This window comes from Hydra viridissima, unplaced genomic scaffold (genome assembly GCF_058129835.1).
Source record: "Hydra viridissima isolate aposymbiotic clone 2 unplaced genomic scaffold, HvirCarnegie_v1 scaffold_9, whole genome shotgun sequence".
Taxonomy (NCBI): Eukaryota; Metazoa; Cnidaria; class Hydrozoa; order Anthoathecata; family Hydridae; genus Hydra; species Hydra viridissima.
Genome location: NW_028324308.1, coordinates 9,891,269 through 9,903,475, shown reverse-complemented (window position 1 = coordinate 9,903,475; position 12,207 = coordinate 9,891,269).

Sequence of the window (12,207 nt, the reverse complement as noted above, 5' to 3'; positions counted from 1 at the left end):
TTCAGTGGTAAGTACCGATTTTTGCGACAAATGCACAGAAATGCTTAGAATTTGCTTGTAAAGTCAGTTCCGTGATTATTTCGTCAAATTGGAGCCTTTCACCGAGATTTCTTGGAGCCTTCGGACATATTTTGTTGTAACCTATCAGGCTGAGCACGAAAATGACAAAGACAATCAACAGAGAGGCTGGCAAGTACCGGATTTGGCGACAAAACCCCGTTTTTGGCTCAATTTACATAGAAAACGTCGAAATTTGGGCCAAATGTGGCCAAATTCGATACTTTCACCGACTCCCATTGGATCCCTTGGCCAATTTTTGTTGTATCCTGTCAGGCTGAGCAAAAAAATGCCCAAGGGCATCAAGCAATTCAGTGGTAAGTACGGATTTTTGCGACAAATGCACAGAAATGATTAGAATTTGCTTGTAATGTCAATTCTGTGATTATTTCGTCAAATTGGAGCCTTTCACCAAGATTTCTTGGAGCCTTTGGACATATTCTGTTGTAACCTATCAGGCTGAGCACGAAAATGACAAAGACAGTCAACAGAGAGGCTGGCAAGTACCGGATTTGGCGACAAAACCCCGTTTTTGGCTCAATTTCCATAGAAAACGTCGAAATTTGGGCCAAATGTGGCCAAATTCGAGGCTTTCACCGACTCCCATTGGATCCCTTGGCCATATTTTGTTGTATCGTGTCAGGCTGAGCAAAAAAATGCCCAAGGGCATCAAGCAATTCAGTGGTAAGTACGGATTTTTGCGACAAATGCACAGAAATGCTTAGAATTTGCTTGTAATGTCAATTCTGTGATTATTTCGTCAAATTGGAGTCTTTCACCGAGATTTCTTGGAGACTTTGGACATATTCTGTTGTAACCTATCAGACTGAGCACGAAAATGACAAAGACAATCAACAGAGAGGCTGGCAAGTACCGGATTCGGCAACAAAACCCCGTTTTTGGCTCAATTTCCATAGAAAACGTCGAAATTTGGGCCAAATGTGGCCAAATTCGAGGCTTTCACCGACTCCTCTTGGATCCCTTGGCCCTCTTTTGTTGTATCCTGTCAGGCTGAGCACGAAAACGACAAAGACAGTCAACAGAGAGCCTGGCAAGTACCGGATTTGGCGACAAAACCCCGTTTTTGGCACAATTTCCATAGAAAACGTCGAAATTTGGGCCAAATGTGGCCAAAATCGAGGCTTTCACCTTTTCCTCTTGCATCCCTTGGCCCTATTTTGTTGTATCCTGTGAGGCTGAGCACGAAAACGACAAAGACAGTCAACAGAGAGGCTGGCAAGTACCGGATTTGGCGACAAAAGCCCGTTTTTGGCTCAATTTCCATAGAAAACGTCGAATTTTGGGCCAAATGTGGCCAAATTCGAAGCTTTCACCAACTTCCATTGGATCCTTTGGCCATATTTTGTTGTATCCTGTCAGGCTGAGCAAAAAAATACCCAAGGGCATCAAGCAATTCAGTGGTAAGTACCGATTTTTGCGACAAATGCACAGAAATGCTTAGAATTTGCTTGTAATGTCAATTCCGTGATTATTTCGTCAAATTGGAGCCTTTCACCGAGATTTCTTGGAGCCTTTGGAAATATTCTGTTGTAACCTATCAGGCTGAGCACGAAAATGACAAAGACAATCAACAGAGAGGCTGGCAAGTACCGGATTCGGCGACAAAACCCCGTTTTTTGGTCAATTTCCATAGAAAACGTCGAAATTTGGGCCAAATGTGGCCAAAATCGAGGCTTTCACCGACTCCCATTGGATCCCTTGGCCATATTTTGTTGTATCCTGTCAGGCTGAGCAAAAAAATGCCCAAGGGCATCAAGCAATTCAGTGGTAAGTACCGATTTTTGCGACAAATGCACAGAAATGCTTAGAATTTGCTTGTAATGTCAATTCTGTGATTATTTCGTCAAATTGGAGCCTTTCACCGAGTTTTCTTGGAGCCTTTGGACATATTCTGTTGTAACCTATCAGGCTGAGCACGAAAATGACAAAGACAATCAACAGAGAGGCTGGCAAGTACCGGATTTGGCGACAAAACCCCGTTTTTGGCTCAATTTCCATAGAAAACGTCGAAATTTGGGCCAAATGTGGCCAAATTCGAGGCTTTCACCGACTCCTCTTGGATCCCTTGGCCCAATTTTGTTGTATCCTGTCAGGCTGAGCACGAAAACGACAAAGACAGTCAACAGAGAGGCTGGCAAGTACCGGATTTGGCGACAAAACCCCGTTTTTGGCTCAATTTCCATAGAAAACGTCGAAATTTGGGCCAAATGTGGCCAAATTCGAAGCTTTCACCGACTCCCATTGGATCCCTTTGCCATATTTTGTTGTATCCTGTCAGGCTGAGCAAAAAAATGCTCAAGGGCATCAAGTAATTCAGTGGTAAGTACCGATTTTTGCGACAAATGCACAGAAATGCTTAGAATTTGCTTGTAATGTCAATTCTGTGATTATTTCGTCAAATTGGAGCCTTTCACCAAGATTTCTTGGAGCCTTTGGACATATTCTGTTGTAACCTATCAGGCTGACCACGAAAATGACAAAGACAATCAACAGAGAGGCTGGCAAGTACCGGATTTGGCGACAAAACCCCGTTTTTGGCTCAATTTCCAAAGAAAACGTCAAAATTTGGGCCAAATGTGGGCAAATTCGAAGCTTTCACCGACTCCCATTGGATCCCTTGGCCATATTTTGTTGTATCCTGTCAGGCTGAGCAAAAAAATGCCCAAGGGGATCAAGCAATTCAGTGGTAAGTACCGATTTTTGCGACAAATGCACAGAAATGCTTAGAATTTGCTTGTAATGTCAATTCTGTGATTATTTCGTCAAATTGGAGCCTTTCACCGAGATTTCTTGGACCCTTTGGACATATTCTGTTGTAACCTATCATGCTGAGCACGAAAATGACAAAGACAATCAACAGAGAGGCTGGCAAGTACCGGATTTGGCGACAAAACCCCGTTTTTGGCTCAATTTCCATAGAAAACGTCGAAATTTGGGCCAAATGTGGCCAAATTCGAGGCTTTCACCGACTCCTCTTGGATCCCTTGGTCCTATTTTGTTGTATCCTGTCAGGCTGAGCACGAAAACGACAAAGACAGTCAACAGAGAGGCTGGCAAGTACCGGATTTGGCGACAAAACCCCGTTTTTGGCTCAATTTCCATAGAAAACGTCGAAGTTTGGGCCAAATGTGGCCAAATTCGAAGCTTTCACCGACTCCCATTGGATCCCTTGGCCATATTTTGTTGTATCCTGTCAGGCTGAGCAAAAAAATGCCCAAGGGGATCAAGCAATTCAGTGGTAAGTACCGATTTTTGCGACAAATGCACAGAAATGCTTAGAATTTGCTTGTAATGTCAGTTCCGTGATTATTTCGTCAAATTGGAGCCTTTCACCGAGATTTCTTGGAGCCTTTGGACATATTCTGTTGTAACCTATCAGGCTGAGCACGAAAATGACAAAGACAATCAACAGAGAGGCTGGCAAGTACCGGATTTGGCGACAAAACCCCGTTTTTGGCTCAATTTCCATAGAAAACGTCGAAATTTGGGCCAAATGTTGCCAAATTCGATACTTTCACCGACTCCCATTGGATCCCTTGGCCATATTTTGTTGTATCCTGTCAGACTGAGCAAAAAAATGCCCAAGGGCATCAAGCAATTCAGTGGAAAGTACGGATTTTTGCGACAAATGCACAGAAATGATTAGAATTTGCTTGTAATGTCAATTCTGTGATTATTTCGTCAAATTGGAGCCTTTCACCAAGATTTCTTGGAGCCTTTGGACATATTCTGTTGTAACCTATCAGGCTGAGCACGAAAATGACAAAGACAGTCAACAGAGAGGCTGGCAAGTACCGGATTTGGCGACAAAACCCCGTTTTTGGCTCAATTTCTATAGAAAACGTCGAAATTTGGGCCAAATGTGGCCAAATTCGAGGATTTCACCGACTCCCATTGGATCCCTTGGCCTTATTTTGTTGTATCGTGTCAAGCTGAGCAAAAAAATGCTCAAGGGCATCAAGCAATTCAGTGGTAAGTACCGATTTTTGCGACAAATGCACAGAAATGCTTAGAATTTGCTTGTAATGTCAATTCCGTGATTATTTCGTCAAATTGGAGCCTTTCACCGAGATTTCTTGGAGCCTTTGGACATATTCTGTTGTAACCTATCAGGCTGAGCACGAAAATGACAAAGACAATCAACAGAGAGGCTGGCAAGTACCGGATTTGGCGACAAAACCCCGTTTTTGGCTCAATTTCCATAGAAAACGTCGAAATTTGGGCCAAATGTGGCCAAATTCGACGCTTTCACCGACTCCTCTTGGATCCCTTGGCCCTATTTTGTTGTATCCTGTCAGGCTGAGCACGAAAACGACAAAGACAGTCAACAGAGAGGCTGGCAAGTACCGGATTTGGCGACAAAACCCCGTTTTTGGCTCAATTTCCATAGAAAACGTCGAAATTTGGACCAAATGTGGCCAAATTCGAGGCTTTCACCGACTCCTCTTGGATCCCTTGGCCCTATTTTGTTGTATCCTGTCAGGCTGAGCACGAAAACGACAAAGACAGTCAACAGAGAGGCTGGCAAGTACCGGATTTGGCGACAAAACCCCGTTTTTGGCACAATTTCCATAGAAAACGTCGAAATTTGGGCCAAATGTGGCCAAAATCGAGGCTTTCACCTTTTCCTCTTGCATCCCTTGGCCCTATTTTGTTGTATCCTGTGAGGCTGAGCACGAAAACGACAAAGACAGTCAACAGAGAGGCTGGCAAGTACCGGATTTGGCGACAAAACCCCGTTTTTGGCTCAATTTCCAAAGAAAACGTCAAAATTTGGGCCAAATGTGGGCAAATTCGAAGCTTTCACCGACTCCCATTGGATCCCTTGGCCATATTTTGTTGTATCCTGTCAGGCTGAGCAAAAAAATGCCCAGGGGGATCAAGCAATTCAGTGGTAAGTACCGATTTTTGCGACAAATGCACAGAAATGCTTAGAATTTGCTTGTAATGTCAATTCTGTGATTATTTCGTCAAATTGGAGCCTTTCACCGAGATTTCTTGGAGCCTTTGGACATATTCTGTTGTAACCTATCAGGCTGAGCACGAAAATGACAAAGACAATCAACAGAGAGGCTGGCAAGTACCGGATTTGGCGACAAAACCCCGTTTTTGGCTCAATTTCCATAGAAAACGTCGAAATTTGGGCCAAATGTGGCCAAATTCGAGGATTTCACCGACTCCTCTTGGATCCCTTGGCCCTATTTTGTTGTATCCTGTCAGGCTGAGCACGAAAACGACAAAGACAGTCAACAGAGAGGCTGGCAAGTACCGGATTTGGCGACAAAACCCCGTTTTTGGCTCAATTTCCATAGAAAACGTCGAAATTTGGGCCAAATGTGGCCAAATTCGATACTTTCACCGACTCCCATTGGATCCCTTGGCCATATTTTGTTGTATCCTGTCAGGCTGAGCAAAAAAATGCGCAAGGGCATCAAGTAATTCAGTGGTAAGTACCGATTTTTGCGACAAATGCACAGAAATTCTTAGAATTTGCTTGTAATGTCAATTCCGTGATTATTTCGTCAAATTGGAGCCTTTCACCGAGATTTCTTGGAGCCTTTGGACATATTCTGGTTTAACCTATCAGGCTGAGCACGAAAATGACAAAGACAATCAACAGAGAGGCTGGCAAGTACCGGATTTGGCGACAAAACCCCGTTTTTGGTTCAATTTCCATAGAAAACGTCGAAATTTGGGCCTAATGTGGCCAAATTCGAGGCTTTCACCGACTCCCATTGGATCCCTTGGCCATATTTTGTTGTATCCTGTCAGGCTGAGCAAAAAAATGCCCAAGGGCATCAAGCAATTCAGTGGTAAGTACCGATTTTTGCGACAAATGCACAGAAATGCTTAGAATTTGCTTGTAATGTCAATTCTGTGATTATTTCGTCAAATTGGAGCCTTTCACCGAGATTTCTTGGAGCCTTTGGACATATTCTGTTGTAACCTATCAGGCTGAGCACGAAAATGACAAAGACAGTCAACAGAGAGGCTGGCAAGTACCGGATTTGGCGACAAAACCCCGTTTTTTGCTCAATTTCCATAGAAAACGTCGAAATTTGGGCCAAATGTGGCCAAATTCGAGGCTTTCACCAACTCTTCTTGGATCCCTTGGCCCTATTTTGTTGTATCCTGTCAGGCTGAGCACGAAAACGACAAAGACAGTCAACAGAGAGGCTGGCAAGTACCGGATTTGGCGACAAAACCCCGTTTTTGGCTCAATTTCCAAAGAAAACGTCAAAATTTGGGCCAAATGTGGGCAAATTCGAAGCTTTCACCGACTCCCATTGGATCCCTTGGCCATATTTTGTTGTATCCTGTCAGGCTGAGCAAAAAAATGCCCAAGGGGATCAAGCAATTCAGTGGTAAGTACCGATTTTTGCGACAAATGCACAGAAATGCTTAGAATTTGCTTGTAATGTCAATTCTGTGATTATTTCGTCAAATTGGAGCCTTTCACCGAGATTTCTTGGAGCCTTTGGACATATTCTGTTGTAACCTATCAGGCTGAGCACGAAAATGACAAAGACAATCAACAGAGAGGCTGGCAAGTACCGGATTTGGCGACAAAACCCCGTTTTTGGCTCAATTTCCATAGAAAACGTCGAAATTTGGGCCAAATGTGGCCAAAATCGAGGCTTTCATCGACTCCTCTTGGATCCCTTGGCCCTATTTTGTTGTATCCTGTCAGGCTGAGCACGAAAACGACAAAGACAGTCAACAGAGAGGCTGGCAAGTACCGGATTTGGCGACAAAACCCCGTTTTTGGCTCAATTTCCATAGAAAACGTCGAAATTTGGGCCAAATGTGGCCAAATTCGAGGATTTCACCGACTCCCATTGGATCCCTTGGCCATATTTTGTTGTATCGTGTCAAGCTGAGCAAAAACTTGCTCAAGGGCATCAAGCAATTCAGTGGTAAGTACCGATTTTTGCGACAAATGCACAGAAATGCTTAGAATTTGCTTGTAATGTCAATTCTGTGATTATTTCGTCAAATTGGAGTCTTTCACCGAGATTTCTTGGAGACTTTGGACATATCCTGTTGTAACCTATCAGGCTGAGCACGAAAATGACAAAGACAATCAACAGAGAGGCTGGCAAGTACCGGATTTGGCGACAAAACCCCGTTTTTGGCTCAAATTCCAAAGAAAACGTCGAATTTTGGGCCAAATGTGGCCAAATTCGAGGCTTTCACCGACTCCTCTTGGATCCCTTGGCCCTATTTTGTTGTATCCTGTCAGGCTGAGCACGAAAACGACAAAGACAGTCAACAGAGAGGCTGGCAAATACCGGATTTGGCGACAAAACCCCGTTTTTGGCACAATTTCCATAGAAAACGTCGAAATTTGGGCCAAATGTGGCCAAAATCGAGGCTTTCACCTTTTCCTCTTGCATCCCTTGGCCCTATTTTGTTGTATCCTGTGAGGCTGAGCACGAAAACGACAAAGACAGTCAACAGAGAGGCTGGCAAGTACCGGATTTGGCGACAAAACCCCGTTTTTGGCTCAATTTCCAAAGAAAACGTCGAATTTTGGGCCAAATGTGGCCAAATTCGAAGCTTTCACCGACTCCCATTGGATCCCTTGGCCATATTTTGTTGTATCCTGTCAGGCTGAGCAAAAAAATACCCAAGGGGATTAAGCAATTCAGTGGTAAGTACCGATTTTTGCGACAAATGCACAGAAATGCTTAGAATTTGCTTGTAATGTCAATTCCGTGATTATTTCGTCAAATTGGAGCCTTTCACCGAGATTTCTTGGAGCCTTTGGACATATTCTGTTGTAACCTATCAGGCTGAGCACGAAAATGACAAAGACAATCAACAGAGAGTCTGGCAAGTACCGGATTCGGCGACAAAACCCCGTTTTTTGGTCAATTTCCATAGAAAACGTCGAAATTTGGGCCAAATGTGGCCAAATTCGAAGCTTTCACCGACTCCCATTGGATCCCTTGGCCATATTTTGTTGTATTTTGTCAGGCTGAGCAAAAAAATGCCCAAGGGCATCAAGCAATTCAGTGGTAAGTACCGATTTTTGCGACAAATGCACAGAAATGCTTAGAATTTGCTTGTAATGTCAATTCTGTGATTATTTCGTCAAATTGGAGCCTTTCACCGAGATTTCTTGGAGCCTTTGGACATATTCTGTTGTAACCTATCAGGCTGAGCACGAAAATGACAAAGACAATCAACAGAGAGGCTGGCAAGTACCGGATTTGGCGACAAAACCCCGTTTTTGGCTCAATTTCCATAGAAAACGTCGAAATTTGGGCCAAATGTGGCCAAATTCGAGTCTTTCACCAACTCCTCTTGGATCCCTTGGCCCTATTTTGTTGTATCCTGTCAGGCTGAGCACGAAAACGACAAAGACAGTCAACAGAGAGGCTGGCAAGTACCGGATTTGGCGACAAAACCCCGTTTTTGGCTCAATTTCCATAGAAAACGTCGAAATTTAGGCCAAATGTGGCCAAATTCGAGGCTTTCACCTACTTATCTTGGATCCCTTGGCCCTATTTTGTTGTATCCTGTGAGGCTGAGCACGAAAACGACAAAGACAGTCAACAGAGAGGCTGGCAAGTACCGGATTTGGAGACAAAACCCCGTTTTTGGCTCAATTTCCAAAGAAAACGTCAAAATTTGGGCCAAATGTGGGCAAATTCGAAGCTTTCACCGACTCCCATTGGATCCCTTGGCCATATTTTGTTGTATCCTGTCAAGCTGAGCAAAAAAATGCCCAAGGGGATCAAGCAATTCAGTGGTAAGTACCGATTTTTGCGACAAATGCACAGAAATGCTTAGAATTTGCTTGTAATGTCAGTTCCGTGATTATTTCGTCAAATTGGAGCCTTTCACCAAGATTTCTTGGAGCCTTTGGACATATTCTGTTGTAACCTATCAGGCTGAGCACGAAAATGACAAAGAACATCAACAGAGAGGCTGGCAAGTACCGGATTTGGCGACAAAACCCCGTTTTTGGCTCAATTTCCATAGAAAACGTCGAAATTTGGGCCAAATGTGGCCAAATTCGAGGCTTTCACCAACTCCCATTGGATCCCTTGGCCATATTTTGTTGTATCCTGTCAGGCTGAGCAAAAAAATGCCCAAGGGCATCAAGCAATTCAGTGGTAAGTACGGATTTTTGCGACAAATGCACAGAAATGCTTAGAATTTGCTTGTAATGTCAATTCTGTGATTATTTCGTCAAATTGGAGTCTTTCACCAAGATTTCTTGGAGACTTTGGACATATTCTGTTGTAACCTATCAGGCTGAGCACGAAAATGACAAAGACAATCAACAGAGAGGCTGGCAAGTACCGGATTTGGCGACAAAACCCCGTTTTTGGCTCAATTTCCATAGAAAACGTCGAAATTTGGGCCAAATGTGGCCAAATTCGAGGCTTTCACCGACTCCTCTTGGATCCCTTGGCCCTATTTTGTTGTATCCTGTCAGGCTGAGCACGAAAACGACAAAGACAGTCAACAGAGAGGCTGGCAAGTACCGGATTTGGCGACAAAACCCCGTTTTTGGCACAATTTCCATAGAAAACGTCTAAATTTGGGCCAAATGTGGCCAAAATCGAGGCTTTCACCTTTTCCTCTTGCATCCCTTGGCCCTATTTTGTTGTATCCTGTGAGGCTGAGCACGAAAACGACAAAGACAGTCAACAGAGAGGCTGGCAAGTACCGGATTTGGCGACAAAAGCCCGTTTTTGGCTCAATTTCCATAGAAAACGTCGAAATTTGGGCCAAATGTGGCCAAATTCGAAGCTTTCACCGACTCCCATTGGATCCCTTGGCCATATTTTGTTGTATCCTGTCAGGCTGAGCAAAAAAATGCCCAAGGGGATCAAGCAATTCAGTGGTAAGTACCGATTTTTGCGACAAATGCACAGAAATGCTTAGAATTTGCTTGTAATGTCAGTTCCGTGATTATTTCGTCAAATTGGAGCCTTTCACCGAGATTTCTTGGAGCCTTTGGACATATTCTGTTGTAACCTATCAGGCTGAGCACGAAAATGACAAAGACAATCAACAGAGAGGCTGGCAAGTACCGGATTTGGCGACAAAACCCCGTTTTTGGCTCAATTTCCATAGAAAACGTCGAAATTTGGGCCAAATGTGGCCAAATTCGAGGCTTTCACCGACTCCCATTGGATCCCTTGGCCATATTTTGTTGTATCCTGTCAGGCTGAGCAAAAAAATGCCCAAGGGCATCAAGCAATTCAGTGGTAAGTACGGATTTTTGCGACAAATGCACAGAAATGCTTAGAATTTGCTTGTAATGTCAATTCTGTGATTATTTCGTCAAATTGGAGCCTTTCACCAAGATTTCTTGGAGCCTTTGGACATATTCTGTTGTAACCTATCAGGCTGAGCACGAAAATGACAAAGACAGTCAACAGAGAGGCTGGCAAGTACCGGATTTGGCGACAAAACCCCGTTTTTTGCTCAATTTCCATAGAAAACGTCGAAATTTGGGCCAAATGTTGCCAAATTCGAGGCTTTCACCAACTCCTCTTGGATCCCTTGGCCCTATTTTGTTGTATCCTGTCAGGCTGAGCACGAAAACGACAAAGACAGTCAACAGAGAGGCTGGCAAGTACCGGATTTGGCGACAAAACCCCGTTTTTGGCTCAATTTCCAAAGAAAACGTCGAAATTTGGGCCAAATGTGGCCAAATTCGAGGCTTTCACCACTTCCTCTTGGATCCCTTGGCCCTATTTTGTTGTATCCTGTCAGGCTGAGCACGAAAACGACAAAGACAGTCAACAGAGAGGCTGGCAAGTACCGGATTTGGCGACAAAACCCCGTTTATGGCTCAATTTCCAAAGAAAACGTCGAAATTTGGGCCAAATGTGGCCAAATTCGAAGCTTTCACCGACTCCCATTGGATCCCTTGGCCATATTTTGTTGTATCCTGTCAGGCTGAGCAAAAAAATGCCCAAGGGCATCAAGTAATTCAGTGGTAAGTACCGATTTTTGCGACAAATGCACAGAAATGCTTAGAATTTGCTTGTAATGTCAATTCTGTGATTATTTCGTCAAATTGGAGCCTTTCACCGAGATTTCTTGGAGCCTTTGGACATATTCTGTTGTAACCTATCAGGCTGAGCACGAAAATGACAAAGACAATCAACAGAGAGGCTGGCAAGTACCGGATTTGGCGACAAAACCCCGTTTTTGGTTCAATTTCCATAGAAAACGTCGAAATTTGGGTTAATGTGGCCACATTCGAGGCTTTCACCGACTCCCATTGGATCCCTTGGCCATATTTTGTTGTATCCTGTCAGGCTGAGCAAAAAAATGCCCAAGGGCATTAAGCAATTCAGTGGTAAGTACCGATTTTTGCGACAAATGCACAGAAATGCTTAGAATTTGCTTGTAATGTCAATTCTGTGATTATTTCGTCAAATTGGAGCCTTTCACCGAGATTTCTTGGAGCCTTTGGACATATTCTGTTGTAACCTATCAGGCTGAGCACGAAAATGACAAAGACAGTCAACAGAGAGGCTGGCAAGTACCGGATTTGGCGACAAAACCCCGTTTTTGGCTCAATTTCCATAGAAAACGTCGAAATTTGGGCCAAATGTGGCCAAATTCGAGGCTTTCACCGACTCCTCTTGGATCCCTTGGCCCTATTTTGTTGTATCCTGTCAGGCTGAGCACGAAAACGACAAAGACAGTCAACAGAGAGGCTGGCAAGTACCGGATTTGGCGACAAAACCCCGTTTTTGGCACAATTTCCATAGAAAACGTCGAAATTTGGGCCAAATGTGGTCAAAATCGAGGCTTTCACCTTTTCCTCTTGCATCCCTTGGCCCTATTTTATTGTATCCTGTGAGGCTGAGCACGAAAACGACAAAGACAGTCAACAGAGAGGCTGGCAAGTACCGGATTTGGCGACAAAAGCCCGTTTTTGGCTCAATTTCCATAGAAAACGTCGAATTTTGGGCCAAATGTGGCCAAATTCGAAGCTTTCACCGACTCCCATTGGATCCCTTGGCCATATTTTGTTGTATCCTGTCAGGCTGAGCAAAAAAATGCCCAAAGGGATCAAGCAATTCAGTGGTAAGTACCGATTTTTGCGACAAATGCACAGAAATTCTTAGAATTTGCTTGTAATGGCAG